The sequence below is a fragment of the Odocoileus virginianus genome, chromosome 26 (assembly GCF_023699985.2).
Source record: "Odocoileus virginianus isolate 20LAN1187 ecotype Illinois chromosome 26, Ovbor_1.2, whole genome shotgun sequence".
Taxonomy (NCBI): Eukaryota; Metazoa; Chordata; class Mammalia; order Artiodactyla; family Cervidae; genus Odocoileus; species Odocoileus virginianus.
The window spans coordinates 1,526,833-1,544,530 of NC_069699.1; the positions used below are offsets into that span (position 1 = coordinate 1,526,833).

Below are 17,698 nucleotides of genomic sequence, written 5' to 3' on the forward strand. Positions count from 1 at the left end.
ATAACATCCCCTCACTGCCATATCTAAAACAGATAATCAACAGGGACCTCCTGTATAGCACAGGGAACCCTACTCAATATTCTACAATAATCTAAATGAGAAGAGAATCTGAGAAAAGAAAAGACACATGTATATGTATGACTGAATCACGTCTCTGTACACCTGAAACTAACACAACATTGTAAGTCAGCTGTAGTATAACATAAAGCAAAAATTTAATTTAAAAAATAAAGTAGCAATAGGGCTCTGCAAAAGAAAGAGTGAACTCCATTAAATGCTGAAAAGGTACAAGAAAGCTGCACGCCAAATGCATCTACTGACTTCAGTAGAAATTCCGAATGAGAAGGCCTAGGACTTCTGAAATAAGCATAGCCCAACACAAACAATAAAACCAGAGGAAAAGGCGGTCAGGGAAGCACAGGGTAGAGAGAGGGTGGTACCTCGTGCCTGCACAGTGTTGCCAGGGTCGAGGCAGAGGCTGCTTGTGTTCCCCACATGGCATCTGTGGAACCAGACCAATCACCTCACATCCTTGCATGTCGCCCACTTTTGTGGGAAATCCATTTCCGAGAGGGGGCTGTTTTGCGCTGTTAAAAAATCAGCCTCCAAGCAACTCATCTGGGAATTTTGAGGAGAAAGGCAAAGTTTTCAGGGAGACATTTTGAAATCCCTTGAGCTGAATATAATTAGTGTGAACTTTCCATGTATATTGACTGTACATTAAGAGCACCCTAAGTGGGAAAGACCTCAAAGACTCAAGTCCATTACAAGGACAAACATCAATTAAAAGTGATATATTTTCCCAGAGAAAAGAACCAGGAGACGCAAAGATGCCAGAGTTGGGACTTTTTTCCCTGTTAATTTGTGGGGGGGGGAATGTGCTTTTGGTTGATACCTATTGAAGACTGTTTAGCATAGCATATTTTTGACATTCATGAATGTTCAGAATAGTAATTGAAAATGTTTGGGGTGGTGCCTCAGGTCCTCCACCCACTCTTCTCATGGATTCTTCATTTTTATTTTAGTGACAGGGCTGGAACTTTTTTGTGAAATGGGGGAAGAATATGTAAAAGTCTGGATCCATGGTGTAGCCAGTGTACCTCTGCTTGCGTGTTTTTCTTTGGTATTCTTCTACTGGAAGGATGTATTTATAGACATGTGGGATTGCTTTAGTGAAAAACCTGTTTGTGATTCAAGTCAGTGTACCAAAAGGAAATGACTTCCCCCCACCTTTGCACATGTTTGTTTTCTTCCTGTTTGCCCTTGGTTTTTACAGTCACACATTTTGCATTGGTGGCATTTGGTAGCACGGCATTGCCCAAAGGACATGGCACTGAGAATTATCAGACCGTGACAACTTAATAATATCTTGGTAATGTGTCCAGCTTGTATGTACTCAGATTCATATGAAGCATAAATTCATTCGTAACTTAGAAAATAAAAAATAAGGAACAGCACCATTATACAGTAGACCACTGATTTCAGGCTTCATTGACACACAAGTAATGCTCTACTGTTAAATAAACATTAAAGAGCCTTCTATTGTACTCAGTTGTAGTTTAAAAACATTGGTCATGTAAAAACCCAGGCAGTTAATATATTTGTGTTAAATTACATTATTTAATAAAAAGAAGTGTGTGATAAAAGTCAGAATACATTATTGCCTAGTATGACATTTTGTTACCTCTTTAAAATGTCCCAGTAGTATTTTGAGATCCTGTACAATGTTTCATGGACATAGTTGCTAAACAGTATGACATTTAAAGCATGTTTGAATCCCTGAAGGCTGCGTCGTAGCCTTCTCTCTTACTTTGGTTTCTGTTTTACTATCAGAAACCTGAAGAATAGCAAGTACTAATAACAATAAGCTGCCCTTCTTGGCGATGTACCATTTGCCAGAGTGAGCTGGGCATTCTGTGTGTAATTTCTCTGCTTCTCTCGGCAATATCATTCCCATTGTACAGGTTAGAAGACTGAGGCAGAGAATTTCAGTGACGTAGTGTAGAACTCACAGTGATTGAGAAGGGGCTCATGGTGTAGAGCACCTCTAAGCAAACTGTGCTAGTGGCATGACTGACCTTTTGAGACCTGGGAGGCTCCTCTTGCAGTTGGATAGCTAATTTCCCAAAGATCTACAAAGGGCCATCAAAACCATAAATTGAGGAAGGGGTGTCAGTTTGTAAACAGTGATTGAGAAGGGGCTCAAATACAGGCCCATCTGTCTCTAAATTTAAGCCCTTTCTACTCAACCAGTTACATCAGAATCTGGAGTGGGGCCAAGCTATTAATATTGTTTAGAAGATCTTCTTAGAGGTTCTAACATTGGAACTCTGATTAGAAAACTCTGCACTTATACCATTTTGTCTTTCTTACTTGAGAGCAAGTAAAGAAACTGACTTTGATGCTTGGTTTATGTGAGAATGCAGAGATGCAGACTGGGAAGAGAAAAAGTCATCATTTCACATTACCTTCAGCTTTCCATTTAAAGTTGCTTTGTTCCTTGTAAGGAGAAGAAGGGTTATATTGCATATGCAATATATGTCTGTCTGTATTTGTGTGTACATGGGATGGTTGCCAGGCATAATCTCTGTGTCCTTAAGGATAGAAAGTTGTAGAATGGCAGATATATTAATGGAATATTTATATGGAAAAATATGTGTGAATGTTAAGCAAAGCAGTGATAAAAAGGGCCAAGGAAAAAGAAGTGGAGATTATGAATATAGGACATACCATGACGTGATTCACATGTGCTTGTGTGAAATCACTTAGAGTTTGTTATTTTATAGACTTAAAAAAAATAAGAGTAGTTCAAAAGAGAAGGGATATATGTATACCTATGGCTGATTCATGTTGAGGTTTTACAGAAAACAAAATTCTGTAAAGCAATTATCCTTCAATAAAACAATAAATTAAAGAAACTGGATGAAGATATCACAAGAAAAAAATACCCCATAGGCCAATATCTTTTGTGAATAGAAATGTAAATATCTTCAAAAAAATACTAGCAAATTGAATCTAGCAATAGGGAAGTAGCATCCCTTCTCCAGGGGATCTTGCGACCCAGGGATTGAACCCAGGTCTCTGCATTGCAGGTGGATTCTTTACCAGATGAGCCACAAGGGAAGTCCAAGAATACTGGAGTGGGTAGCCTATCCCTTCTCCAGCGGATCTTCCTGACCCAGGAATTGAACCGGGGTCTCCTGCATTGCAGGTGGATTCTTTACCAACTGAGTTATCAGGGAAGCTCCCCCCACCCCCCAGTGGTGCAAGACTGGTTAAATATGTGAAAGCCAATATGATTACATCAATAGGGGCAGAAAAAGCATTTGACAAAGTTCAAAAGTTATTCATGATATGAAAAAACAAAACCCTACATTTAACTAGGAATAGAAGGGGGATTTTCAACTTGAGCAATATGATGGAAAAACATAATCTCAATAATTACATTAAATGTAAATGAACCATGCCCTCTAAATAAAATATAGAGATTATCAGACTAGGGAGAAAAGAAGGATATATGTATCTTTAAGAGATATGTTTGAAATATAAAACCATAGATAAATTGAAATGAATTATGGAAGAACTACAAAAAAGAGTAAAAGTAATTTTACTTGACAGTTAAATGTTAATTTCTAGCTATCTGAGCAGAGCTGGTAAAAGGCTGTTTTGGAGGGAAATGGGTAAATGGTAGAGATTAAGAAAGAGTTATTTTCTTATCTTCCATCTTGATATTTGAAAAGTGAAAGTGAAGTCGCTCAGTCGTGTCTGATTCTTTGCGACCCCATGAACTGTAGTCTACCAGGCTCCTCCATCCATGGGATTTTCCAGGCAAGAATACTGGAGTGGGTTGCTATTTCCTTCTCCAGGAGATCTTCCCAACCCAGGGATTGAACCCAGGTCTCCCGCATTGTAGACAGACACTTTACCGTCTGAGCCACCAGGGAAGTCTTTGATATTTGAAGTTCAGATCAAATATTATTGTTCAAGAAACTGGCCTCTCTCAGCTGTGGCCAAGATCATTGATCTAGCTGATTTCCCATCTGAAATGTGTCTCTTCTCTCTGATACATGTGGGTTTCATAGTAATGAAAAGTCCTTTCCCATTTTTCTCTGATGCCCAGCAGGGGAACCCTCCAAATAATGTTACTTGTATCCTTGCTTAATATTCAATGTGGCTTAATTGCAGAGCCTGTCTACAGATCAACACCCCTTCTTCAACTTATGGTTTTGATGGTTCTTTGCAGATCTTTGGGAAATTAGCCATCCAACTGTAAGAGGAACCTTCCAAGTCTATACAGTCAGTCATGCCACTAGCACAGTTTGCTTCAGTGCAGTTCAGTTGCTCAGTCGTGTCTGACTCTTTGCAACCCCATGGGCTGCAGCACGCCAGGCCTCCCTGTCCATCACCAACTCCTGGAGTTTGTTCAGATTCATATCCATTGAGTCGGTGATGCTGTCTAACCTTCTCATCCTCTGTCGTCCCCTTCTCTTCCTGCCTTCAATCTTTCCCAGCATCAAGGTCTTTTCAAATGAGTCAGCTCTTGGCATCAGGTGGCCAAAGTATTAGAGTTTCAGGTTCAGCATCAGTCCTTCCAATGAATATTCAGGACTGATTTCCTTTAGGGTGGACTGGTTGGATCTCCTTGCAGTCCAAGGGGTTCTCAAGAGTCTTCTCCAACACCACAGTTCAAAAGCATCAATTCTTCGGTGCTCTGCTTTCTTTATAGTCCAACTCACATATCCATATATGACTATTGGAAAAACCATAGTCTTGACTAGATGGATCTTTGTTGGCAAATTAATGTCTCTGCTTTTTATTATGATGTCTAGGTTGGTCATAACTTTTCTTCCAAGGAGTAAGCATATTTTAATTTCATGGCTGCAGTCACCATCTGCAGGGATTTTAGAGCCCCCAAAAATAAAGTCTGACACTGTTTGCACTGTTTCCCCATCTATTTGCCATGAAGTGATGGGGCCGGATACCATGATCTTAGTTTTCTGAATGTTGAGCTTTAAGCCAACTTTTCACTCTCCTCTTTCACTTTCATCAAGAGGCTCTTCAGTTTTTCTTTGCTTTCTGCCATAAGGGTGGTGTCATCTGCATATCTGAGATTATTGATATTTCTCCCAGCAATCTTGATTGCAGCTTGTGCTTCATCCAGTCCAGCATTTCTCATGATGTACTCTGCATGTAAGTTAAATAAGCAGGGTGACAATATACAGCCTTGATGTACTCCTTTTCCTATTTGGAACCAGTCTGTTGTTCCATGTTTAGTTCTAACTGTTGCTTCCTGACCTGCATACAGATTTCTGAAGAGGCAGGTCAGGTGGTCTGGTATTCCCATCTCTTTCAGAATTTTCCACAGTTTATTGTGATCCACACAAAGAGTAAACATTGACATTTTAGGAATCAACGAACTAAAATGGACTGGAATGGATGAATTTAACTCAGATGACCATTATATCTACTACTGTGAGCAAGAATCCCTTAGAAGAAATGGAGTAGCCATCATAGTCAACAAAAGAGTCTGAAATGCAGTACTCGGATACAGTCTCAAAAATGACAAAATGATCTCTGTTCATTTCAAAGGCAAACCATCTAGTATCACGGTAATCCAAGTCTATGCCCCGACCAGTAATGCTGAAGAAACTGAAGTTGAATGGTTCTATGAAGACTTACAAGATTTTCTGGAACTAACACCCAAAAAAGATGTCCTTTTCATTACAGGGGACTGGAATGCAAAAGTAGGAAGTCAAGAAACACCTGGAGTAACAGAGAAATTTGACTTTGGAGTACAGAATGAAGCAGGGCAAAGGCTAATACAGTTCTGCCAAGAGAACGCAATGGTCATAGCAAACACCTGTGTTGCTGGCAACACAGGAGAAGACTCTACACATGGACATCACCAGATGGTCAATACTGAAATCAGATTGATTATATTCTTTGCAGCCAAAGATGGAGAAGCTCTATACAGTCAGCAAAGACAAGACCAGGAGCTGACTGTGGCTCAGATCATGAACTCCTTATTGCCAAATTCAGACTTAAATTGAAGAAATTAGGGAAAACCACTAGACCATTCAGGTATGACCTAAATCAAATCCTTTATGATTATACAGTAGAAATGAGAAATAGATTTAAGGGACTAGATCTGATAGACAGAGTGCCTGATGAACTATGGACGGAGGTTCGTGACATTGTACAGGAGACAGGGATCAAGACCATCCCCATGGAGAAGAAATGCAAAAAGGCAAAATGGTTGTTTGAGGAGGCCTTGCAAATAGCTGTGAAAAGAAGAGAAGCGAAAAGCAAAGGAGAAAGGGAAAGATATTCCCATTAGAATGCAGAGGTCCAAAGAACAGCAAGGCGAGATAAGAAAGCCTTCCTCAGTGATCAATGCAAAGAAATGGAGGAAAACAACAGAATGGGAAAGACTAGAGATTTCTTCAAGAAAATTAGAGATACAAAGGGAACATTTCATGCAAAGATGGGCACAATAAAGGACAAAAATGGTATGGGACCTAACAGAAGCAGAAGATATTAAAAAGAGGTGGCAAGAAGACACAGAAGAACTGTACAAAAAAGATCTTCATGACCCAGATAATCATGATGGTGTGATCACTCACCTAGAGCCAGACATCCTGGAATGTGAAGTCAAGTGGGCCTTAGGAAGCATCACTATGAACAAAGCTAGTGGAGATGATGGAATTCCAGTTGAGCTATTTCAAATCCTAAAAGATGATGCTGTGAAAGTGCTGCACTCAATATGCCAGCAAATTTGGAAAACTCAGCAGTGGCCACAGGGCTGGAAAAGGTCCATTTTCATTCCAATCCCAAAGAAAGCCAAAGAATGCTCAAAGTACCGCACAATTGCACTCATCTCACACGCTAGTAAAGTAATGCTCAAAATTCTCCAAGCCAGGCTTCAGTGATATGTGAACCGAGAACTTCCAGATGTTCAAGCTGGATTTAGAAAAGGCAGAGGAACCAGAGATCAAATTGCCAACATCCACTGGATCATCGAAAAAGCAAGAGAGTTCCAGAAAAGCATCTATTTCTGCTTTATTGACTACGCCAGAGCCTTCGACTCTGCGGATCACACTTTGCTTAGTGGTGCATGGCTCTGTTACAGTGTTAATCTATGTAGAGTTTAAGGTAGGCTGGTCCTGCAAGCTTCCAGGTAAGTCTAATAGAATTTAACATGATCAGTATTTCTGTTTTCATCATTTTCATTACCTTTTGCTTGTAAGAAGATTCTAAAACTGATAATTGTTTTATTGCATTTTTTTTTTCTCCAATGAGAAAGGATTAGAATAATAGTTAATTTGATCTTACAAAGAGTTTCTAAAACTAGGCACACACACAGATTTGAGTGGATGAACAGGATTCGTTCTCTGTCCCAGACCCCTGTAGACTTTGCAGAAGTATAAATATGTGATCATTAGCAGAGCTGGAGTTAAGAGACCTGGTAATCAGAGAGGCATTAGCCTGATGACTTACAAGCCAATTCAGAGTTGGGACTACTTGCTGAACCAGAATGTTCTTTGATTCTCTTAATTTCATGGTGAATGGAAGTTTCAGGGTAATGAACAATTTCACATAGTCCTTTATTCACAGCTCAGGATAATACAAAGTATTTGTGTAATCCTCCAAATTCTTTCAGCTTTCTTGTGTAGGTGGGTCTTTTCAATAATTCCAAGGAACCTTTTATAATTTTATTTTTGGTGTCAGAGGTATGGGCTCTTGGAAATAATTTTAACCATAATCCAGTTGTGAGTTTGACCCATTATGTCCTCGAATGATTTTTTTTTTTTTTCTGGCAGGGATATTTCTTCTCTAAACTATTTAGGAAGAAAAAGGATAAAGCATGAGTGATTCTTATACAAAGAATTTCCAGCAGGGTATTTGCAAATATTATTTCTTCTTTCTTAAAGCAAGCATGCTGATATGTTGAATAAAAGGCACCTTGACCTTTGACCTTCCCTGCTTAGAATATTCGCTATAACATTACTTCCCTGTGGTCCCATAGGAAGGAAAAAGCAATAGAAGAATAATGCTACTGGTTGTTTCCACGTCTTGGCTGTTGTAAGTAGTGGTGCAATGAACACTGGGGTGCAGGGATCTTTTGCAATTATGATTTTCTCCAGATCCGTGCCCAGTGGTGGGATTGCTAGGTCATATGGTAGTTCTGTATATTTAGATTTTTTAAAGATTCTCTATGCTGTTCTGATAGTGGCTGTATCAATTTACATTCTCACCAACAGTGTAGGAGAGTTCCCCTTTCTCCCTACCCTCTCTAGCATTTATTGTTTGTAGACTTTAGGATGATGGCCATTCTGACCATGTGAGGTAATATCTTATTGTAGTTTTGATTTGCATCTCTTGATGATTAGTGATGTTGGGCATCTTTTCATGTGTTTGTTGGTTATCTGTATGTCTTCTTTGGAGAAATGTCTATTTAGGTCTTCTACCCATTTTTTGGTTGGATTATTTATATTTTTTGATATTGAACTACATGAACTATTTGTATGCACAAAGATTAATCCCTCGTTGGAGATTAATTCCTTGTTCGTTGCTTCATTAGTAAATATTTTCTCCCATTCTGAGGGTTGTCTTTTTGTTTTGTTTATTGTTTCCTTTGCTATGCAAAAGCTTTTAAGTTTAATTAGATCCTATTTGTTTATTTTTGTTTTTATTTTTATTACTCTAGTAGGTGGATCAGAAAAGATCTTGCTATGATTTATATCAAGGAGGGTTTTGCCTGTGTTTTCCTCTAAGAATTTTATAGTATCCAGCCTTATATTTCAGTCTTCAATCCATTTTGAGTTTATTTTTCTCTATGGTATTAGAGAGTATTCTAATTTCATTCTTTTACATGTGGCTGTCCAATTTTCCTAGCACCCAGTATAATATCACTTATATGTGGAATCTAGAAAAATGGTACGGATGAACTTATTGTCACATACGAAGTAGAGTCACAGACATAGGGATCAAATTTATATGTGGTTACTGAGATGGGAAGGGTGGTGATGGGACAAATTGGGAGATTGGGGTTGACATATATACATCACCATGTATAAAACGGATAACTAATGAGAGCCCACTGTTTAGCACAGGGAACTGTACTCAATGGTTTGTGGTGACCTAAATGGAAAGTAAATCTAAAAAACAGTGGCTATGTATATACATATAACTAATTCACTTTACTGTAAAACAGAAAGTGGCATTATAAAATAACTATACTCCAATAAAAATTTCCTAAAAACATAGCGCTAATGAAGTTTCAGGCCCCACGGGCACCAGAGGACAGGGCCCTTTGCACATGAGCCTGCAGGAGGTGAAGGAAAGGTAGTGTGATGTGAGGAAGATGGATCGATCAGAACAGGTAGTGGCAGAAGCCACAGTCAGAGTCTGAGAGACCTGCTGGGACCATGTTATGCTTCGAGACTATTTGACCTCCTTTTTCAGGGTCTGACATTCTCTCTCAAGCACAGACTCTCAGGAACGCTCCTGTGAAACAGAACTTAAATAAGAAGCCAGGTTCATCTTTGAGGTCCCTGTGTCTGCTTTCCATTGGCTTCCTGTCTGCTTTCCACTCGGCTCACTTGACTCCCTTTATATTCTGGGCACGTACAGACATGTGTATTTTTGTAGTGGGCCTGTTCTATCTATATTTGAGTTTTCAGGAGGGCATGCCGTTTGGAAAAGTTTTCCTTAGTAATAGCAAAGGGAAAAATGACTTTTGTGTTTCAAGTAGGAGACTTGTTTCAATGACATTTAAAAGATGGATGTTCACCATCGTGCATCTTTCCAGGTTGAGAATCTGGCGTATCTTGAGAAAATGAATGGATCGAAGAGGCTGGTTCATACATTGTTTTGCTTCTGGCCAGCGAGGGAGAAATGTCATGATGGCCAGTAGGCTGTCCTGTGCCTGTTTTTAGGTTCATGTAAAGTAGCCAGTATGCAGAACAGTAAACATGGCCTGTGGTCTTTCAGTTCCTGGAGGAAACTAGAAATAGAAGATAGAGAATGAACAAAACATAGCACAACTCAGCATTTTCTAGCCTGTCCCCCTCATTCTAAATCAGAAATCTCTTTTCTGATACCCTAAGACATAAGGATTCCTAGTGTCTTGTTTCTTGCTGGTGGTTGGGATTTTCTGGGAACTAGAAACCATGCTTCCACTCAGAGGCTCTCTGAAGTGGGAGCTTAGAGACTGGAAGACAGAACTGATTTGCAAGAGGCAGTTATCTCATGAGGACAGGACTCTGAATTATGATCATTCTTTTCTGATCAGATGAAAGTGTAGGGGACTTCAAGCTAGTCTGTCTTTTGCTTTTGGAAGCTATGGAAGAAATGAGTTGCTGACAAGTTGGAACCACAGTGACAAGAAGGTGATCATTTGGCTATTGTGCTTGAAAAGCAATTTAAAGTTTGGGAAAGTACTTTAGAAGGAGATAAAAGTGTTAGGACCATTTTAAACATTCATTTCATCTCCTTGCCTTTGGCATATTGTAAATACAAATCAGGGAGAGAATATGTAACAGAATGGAATCTTGGCAAATAACAGTGAAATCAGCTCAGACTGGCTCAGACAACAGAGGGGATGTATCAGTCATGTAACTCTCCAAGGCCAAAAGTAGAGCAGGCTTCAGGTGACACTTGATCTAGAAGCCATGGTGTCATGGGGACCTTGACTTTACTGCATGTGATTATCCTGGACTGCCCATCCACCCTGCTGCTTCCATGCCCTTTGGCCTGGCTTCTCTTAAATGGTTGCAGTGGCTTCAGGCACCCTATCCGCTCCTGGCCCTGTCCAGAGAGGGCACCTGTGCCCTTGTTTCTTCTTTCCCGGATCAGTCCAAGATTCATTCTGATCATTTTGTTTGACTAGCTTAGATCAGATCACAGTTTCCCCAGAGGCAAGAGTGAAATCAGCTTTGCTTGGTTTTGCTCCATTGCTTCAGTCCTGTCCAAGCCTGCGACCCCATGGACTGTACCCGCCCGGCTCCTCCACCCATGGGAATCTCCAGGAAAGAAAACTGGAGTGGGTTGCCATTCCTTCTCCAGGGGATCATCCTGACCCAGGGGTCGAACTCGTGTCCCCTGCATCTCCTGCATTGCAGGTGGATTCTTTCCCCACTGAGCCACCTGGGAAACCCAGAATCAACATCTCCCTGTGTAAATTGGGTGTCAGAGGGGCTGGATGGACACTCTGGATGTGTTGCAGATGCACTGCAATGAAGGGCCACATCAGCTTCACAGGCTGAGGAAAGAGGGCTCCCCGTTTGCTTCTTTCTATCAGTTCTTGTTTGGACTTATTTCTGATGATTGTCAGCACATCATTATCTATTTAATTCTTGAAGATACACAGGGAAGTCAAATCTTCCACGTTCGAGGACAGCATGGTATTTCATGGGGAAAATTGTTCATTGTTTTCATTCTTCAGTAACTCTTGTTGCAGTTTCATTCCACTTATTTGATAATCACTGCAAGGGAAGAATGGTTGGCCTCGCCGTCCTGTGTGATACCCCTCAGTCTGCTCCCATCATTTTACTAACACGTTTAGTACCTTTGCTGTCTGATGTCACTGAGAGGTAAATGCCCTTGTTCTGTTTCCCTCTCTGTGGTCTGCAGCTTACACGTTTGAAGCAAGTTTGACTGACTTACCTGAAGTTACACTCGGAGCAGCAGGAGAGAGGGGGTGTTCATGGTGTTAAGGCGGCCCCCAAACTGTGGAGATTGGCAAACTGCAGCTCATGGCCAAACCCAGCTCACAGCCTGCTTTTGTAAATAAAACTTTATTGGAACACAACCACATTCATTTATTTGTGTATTGTCTGTGACTACTTTCACTCCCCTGATTGCAGAACTGAGTTGTGATGGCAGATACTATTTGGCCAGAAAGAGCTAAAATATTTACTCTCTGGCTGTTCAAATAAAAAGTTTACTCACCCCTGGGTTGAATGAGCCACATTCTTCACTTTATAAATTATGAACAATTTTCTATCTAGGTGATACATTCACTCTTTCAGCCTCTTTTGGGGTCTTTAAAAGGGATCAAAGAATGTTGGAGGTAGAAACAGTTGGAAACAATTAATTTAGTTCCAGTCAGTCATTCCACAGATGAGAGACTGAGTCTCAGAGACATCATGTGACTCAAGCAGACTCCATAGCACTACAGAGGTGGACCAGAGTGCCCTTTATTTCTCACACCCAAGTTTGTGTGCTGGGAGAGAATGTAAAACATTGCTTGCCATCAAGAGGGGGACAAGGTCTGAAATATTTTGAGGAGAGTATTGGGAAGAGTCATGAAGTTCTGCCACTTACCAGTTTGGGCAAGTTATTTAATTTAGCTAAATCCAGTGAAAGTAACAATAGTACATGCCTCCTGGGGTGATACTATGAGTGAGACATCCAATACAAAGCACACAAGAATAGCTCAATAAAGGGAGCCACAGTCATCATCACCATTGGCATCATCATCACCAGGACATCATCATCACTACCATCACCATTATCACCACTACCAAAATCATCATTACATTGTCACCCCTGCCATCACCACCACCACCACCATCACCATTGCCATTATCATCATCAGAGTAATCAGCAGCAGGCTTAGTACTCATCCTTGTTTCTTTCTTAGGGGAAGATGGGTCACTCTTTTCTCTAAGGCTCACTGCTTCAGTTGGGAACTGGATCATTTCCTCTCATGCCCCCTCACAGACTTTGCTCTGTCAGTTGCCCCATCTTTCCTGTATCTTCTGTTGTTTTCTTTCCAAAGTATTCATCTTAAATATTGTAATAAAGACACTGCCATTACCTACTGCATCTTGACACAGTGTCACATTTCTTTCCGTACCTTCAGTGCCCCAGTGGTTCTTGTTTCACCGTCTTTACTCCTTCAACTTCTGTTCTCAGTTCAGCTCTTCCAAAACTGTCCTAGCTGGGATCACAGACAAGTCTCTGTATATTTTTACTGTGTCACAATCTTATGTAGCCTTAAAACTCTTGACACCATCCTTCCTGGGAGACTATTTCCTTCATTTTTGAACCATGATCCTATTTTTGCTTCTCATAAACCCTCCCAAGAAATCTCTTTTCCAGATTATTCCTTCTGTGTCTGCCTTGTGTCTACCTTCTTTGTTTCCCAGTTTCTGTACTTAGAAGCTGTCTTTGGTAATTGTATACCTTACCATGACCTCAATAGCTGTCTGTTGGCCTGATAACTCTCTGAGTGAAGCAGAATTTATAACCCCAACCCTCTCCCCCAGCTGCTGTCCTACTCAATTCTTCCTCCTCTTCATCCATGTGATGTTCTAATCCTTATACAGAGGATGCTTGTTACTGGCTCGGATGGTAGAGTCTGCCTGCAGTGCAGGAGGCCTGGGTTCCATCCCCGAGTCAGGAAGATTTGGCGATGAGAACGGCAACACACTCTACTCTTCTTGGCTGAAGAATCCCGTGGACAGAGGAGCCGGACGAGCTACTGGGGTCGCAGAGTCAAACACAGCTGAGCGACTAACACTTTCACTTCACTTGTTACAAACCAGGTTCTGTGCTGAGAGCTGTAAAAGCAGGATATCATTTTTTTAAAAAGATTGATTTCCTTCATTTTTACCTTTTCCTGTTTCAAGATTTCACCCAGGATACCACATTACATTTATTAGTCATGTCTCCTTAGGCTCCTCAGAGCTGTGATGGTTTTTTTAGCCCTTCCTTGGTTTGGACACCCTTGAGGAATGCTGGTCAAATATTCTGTAGAGAGCCCCTCAGGCGGGGTTTGTATGATGTTTTCCTCATTATGGGTTTTGGAGGGGAGGACCACAGAAGCAAATCCCATTTTCCTCACATCATATTGAAGGTGCATATTATTAGCATGACATATTGTTGATGTTAACTTTGATCACCTGGCTGAGGGGGTGTTTGTCAGGATTCTCCACTGTAAAGTCACCCTTTTCCCTCTTTCCATATTGTGCTCTTTGGAAGGAAGTCACTTCTTCATGAGTGGGGTGTTATGCTCCACCCTCTGGAACGTGGAGTATCTACATATGTTATTTGCAGTCTTTCACAAAGGAGATACAGCTTTTCTCTCCCATTTATTATTTAAACATTTAGTTACATCAGTATGGACTCATGGTTACTTATTTTATCTTTGCGACCCCATGGACTGTAGCCCACCAGACTACTCTGTCTGTCCATGGGATTCTCCAGGCAAAAATACCGGACTGGCTTGCCATTCTCTTCTCCAGGGGATCTTCCCAACCCAGGGACCAAATCCAGGTCTCCCGCATTGCAGGCAGGCTTTACCGTCTGAGCTACCAGGGAAGCCTCTGGTTATAATCCAATGCTACTTTATTTTGTGCTGGGATTGTTCCAGCTTCCGGTTGGCTCCTGTTCCCTTGTGACACTCCCATGACTGTCTGTTTTTAAAAACCTCTTTTTGGAGCACCTTGTTTGTTTCTAGTCATACAAAATGCTCCACGCTCATCTTATATATTTCCTACCACAATCTTAAAACCAGCCATTTCTCTAAGAAGCACTGGTTCCTTTAATTGGAGGATGGTGTTAGAAACCGGTGTTGGGGGCTGGATGTGGTCTTTGCTACTGGGGTCTCATTTCTTTTCTTTTTTATTGGAGTATAATTGCTTTACATTGTCGTCTAAGTTTCTGCTGTACAATGAAGTGAATCAGCTATGCTTATGCATATATCCCAGCTGACAGAGCAGGGATGTATGTTTGTGTACAAACCTGAGTATACATAAATATAACTATTTCTGTGTGCAACTATTTGTATCTACATTAAATTAAACATAAGTTCACACTGATGTCTCCAATTGTAATTCCTTCCTACGTGGATCATTTTTGCTTCTCTTGCTAACTAACCTCCTACTTCAACAGTTAGAAACCTGCTCCCATCCTCTGCCATTCATTTTCTTAATTTTTCAATATCAGTAAACATTTATAGTGCTATCAAAACTGTTAATCTGTACCCTATGGGAAAAGTCTTTGTCAACTAGAGTATAGTGCTTATGTTCAGTTTAGTCTTTAGTCTTACAGCTCGAGCTCTTTCCAAGGAGGCGTAGATCGGCACTGCCTTTTCCCACCTGCAGTGAAACTGTTTCGAACATTTGTAATACAGGTGGATTGCTTTATCACTTTTAGCAGGCCATCCTGGAATCTCCCAACCCCCTAGATAGTTTGTTAACAACTTCTATATGTTAAAGGAACATTATGTGCTGTAAAGTTGTATGGGTTTTGACAAAGGCATAGTGACATGTATCTACTATTACATTCCTGTACAGAGGAGATTTACCAGGGTAAAAATTCCTTTGTGCTTTTTCTCCTCAATATGCCCTTTCCATCACCCTGGTAACCACATATCTTTTTACTGTTGCCATACTTTTGATTTTTCAAGAATTTCATGTAACTTGAGTCTTAGTATGTAGCTTTCTCAGATTGGCTTTTGTTTTTTCATTAGTAATACACATTTATCTAGGCCTTGATATATATATATATATTCATATATAGAACTATATATATTTCCATCTATGCCTTGAGAGGTTTTTTTTATTATTTTATACTATGCCACTGTGTGGATACACCACAGTTTATTCATTCATTTATTAAAGGACATCTTGGTTGCTTCTAGTTCTCTCCAAATCTGAATAAAGATGCTGCAAACATTTTTGTGCAGGTGTTTGCACTTATGGATATAATTTTCAAATCAGGTAAATACCTAGGCACACAATTGGTGAATCATATAATAAGGCTATATTTGACTTTGTAACGAAATGAAGCAGGGCAAAGGCTAGCAGAGTTTTGCCAAGAGAACGCACTGGTCTTAGCAAACACCCTTTTCCAACAACACAAGAGACAACTCTACACATGGACATCACCTAATGTTTGATACTGAAATCAGGTTGATTACATTCTATGCAGCCAAAGATGAAGAAACTCTATACAGTTAACAAAAACAAGACCTGGAGCTGACTGTGACTCAAATCATCAGCTCCGTATTGCAAAATTTAGGCTTAAACTAAAGAAAGTGGGGAAGACCAGTAGATCATCCAGGTATGACCTAAATCCAATCCCTTGTCATTATGCAGTGGAGGTGACGAATAGATTCAAGGGGTTATATCTGGTGACAAAGTGTCTGAAGAAGTGTGGATGGAGGTTCATAACATTGTACAGGAGGCAGTGACCAAAACCACCACAAAGAAAAAGAAATGCGAGAAGGCAAAGTGGTTGTCTGAGGAGGCTTTACTAATAGCTGAGGGAAGAAGAGAAGTGAAAAGCACAGGAGAAAGGAAATGATATATATACCTGATTGAATGCAGAATTCCAGAGAATAGCAAGGAGAGATAAGAAGTCCTTCTTCAATGAACCAAGACTAAACATCTCTTTAAGAAACATCACTAGCAACAAAGCTAGTGGAGGTGATGGAATTCCAGCTGAGCTATCTCAAATCCTAAAAAACGATGCTGTTAAAATGCTGCACTCAATATGTCAGCAAATTTGGAAAACCCAGCAGTGGCCAGAAGACTGGAAAAGGTCAGTTTTCATCCTAATCCCAAAGACGGGCCATGCCAAAGAATGCTCAAATTACTGGGCAGTTGTGCCGACTTCCCATGCTAGTAAGGCTGTGCTTGAAATCTTTCAAGCTAGGCTTCAGCAGTACCTGAATTGAGGATTTCCAGATGAATAAGCTGGGTTTAGAAAAGGCAGGGGAACCAGAGATCAATTTGCCAACATTCATTGGATCATAGAGAAAGCAAGTGAATTCCGGTAAAACATCTACTTCTGCTTCATTGACTGTGTGAAAGTCTTTGACTGTGTGGGTCACAACAAACTGTGGAAAATTTTTCAATAGATGGGAGTACCAGACCACCTTACTTGCCTCATGAGTAACCTGTATGCAGGTCAAGAAGCAATAGTTAGAACCTTACATGGAACAAATGACTGGTTCAAAATTGCGAAAGGAGTACAAGGCTGTATATTGTCACACTGCTTATTTAACTTACATGCAGAGTACATCTTGTGAAATGCCAGCTTGGATGAGTTACAAGCTGCAATCAAGATTGCTGGGCGAAACATCAACAACCTCATATAGGCGGATGATACCACTCTAATGGCAGAAAATGAAGAGGAACTAAAGAGCCTATTGATGAGGGTCAAGGAGGAGAGTGAAAAGCTGGCTTAAAACTCAACATTCCAAAAACCAAGATCATGCCAACTGTTTCCATTACTTCCTGGCAAATAGAAGGGAAAAAAGTAGAAGCAGTGGCAGGTTTTCTCATCTTGGGCTCCAGAATCAGTGCGGATGGTAACTGCAGCCATGAAATTAGAAGACCCTTGCTTCTTGGAAGGAAAGCTAAGACAAACCAAGACAGGGTGTTAAAAAGGAAAGAAATCACTTTGCCAGCAAAGGTCCATGTAGTCAAAGCTGTGGTTTTTCCAGTAGTCATATATGGAAGTGAGAGTTGTACCAAGGAAAGTCTGAGTGTCAAAGAATAGATGCTTTCAAATTGTGGCTGCTGGAGAAGACTCTTGAGAGTCCCTTGGACAGCAAAGAGATCAAGCCAGTCAACCCTAAGGGAAATCAACCCTGACTACTCATTATAAGGACTAAGGCTGAAGCTGAAGCTCCAGTACTTTGGCCACCTGATTCAAAGAGCTGACTCATTGGTGAAGACCC

At 40.6% G+C, this 17,698-nt stretch overlaps 2 protein-coding genes across 9 annotated transcripts in view; both read left to right on the top strand.

The window, feature by feature from the left end:
• RBMS3 (RNA binding motif single stranded interacting protein 3) overlaps positions 1-17,698 on the top strand; it is a 1,589,121-nt gene that overhangs the window by 94,035 nt on the left and 1,477,388 nt on the right. The gene's annotated exons all lie outside the window — the stretch shown is intronic.
• The window catches only part of LOC139031190 (uncharacterized), a 105,498-nt gene that overhangs the window by 517 nt on the left and 87,283 nt on the right, over positions 1-17,698 (top strand). The window lies entirely within an intron of this gene.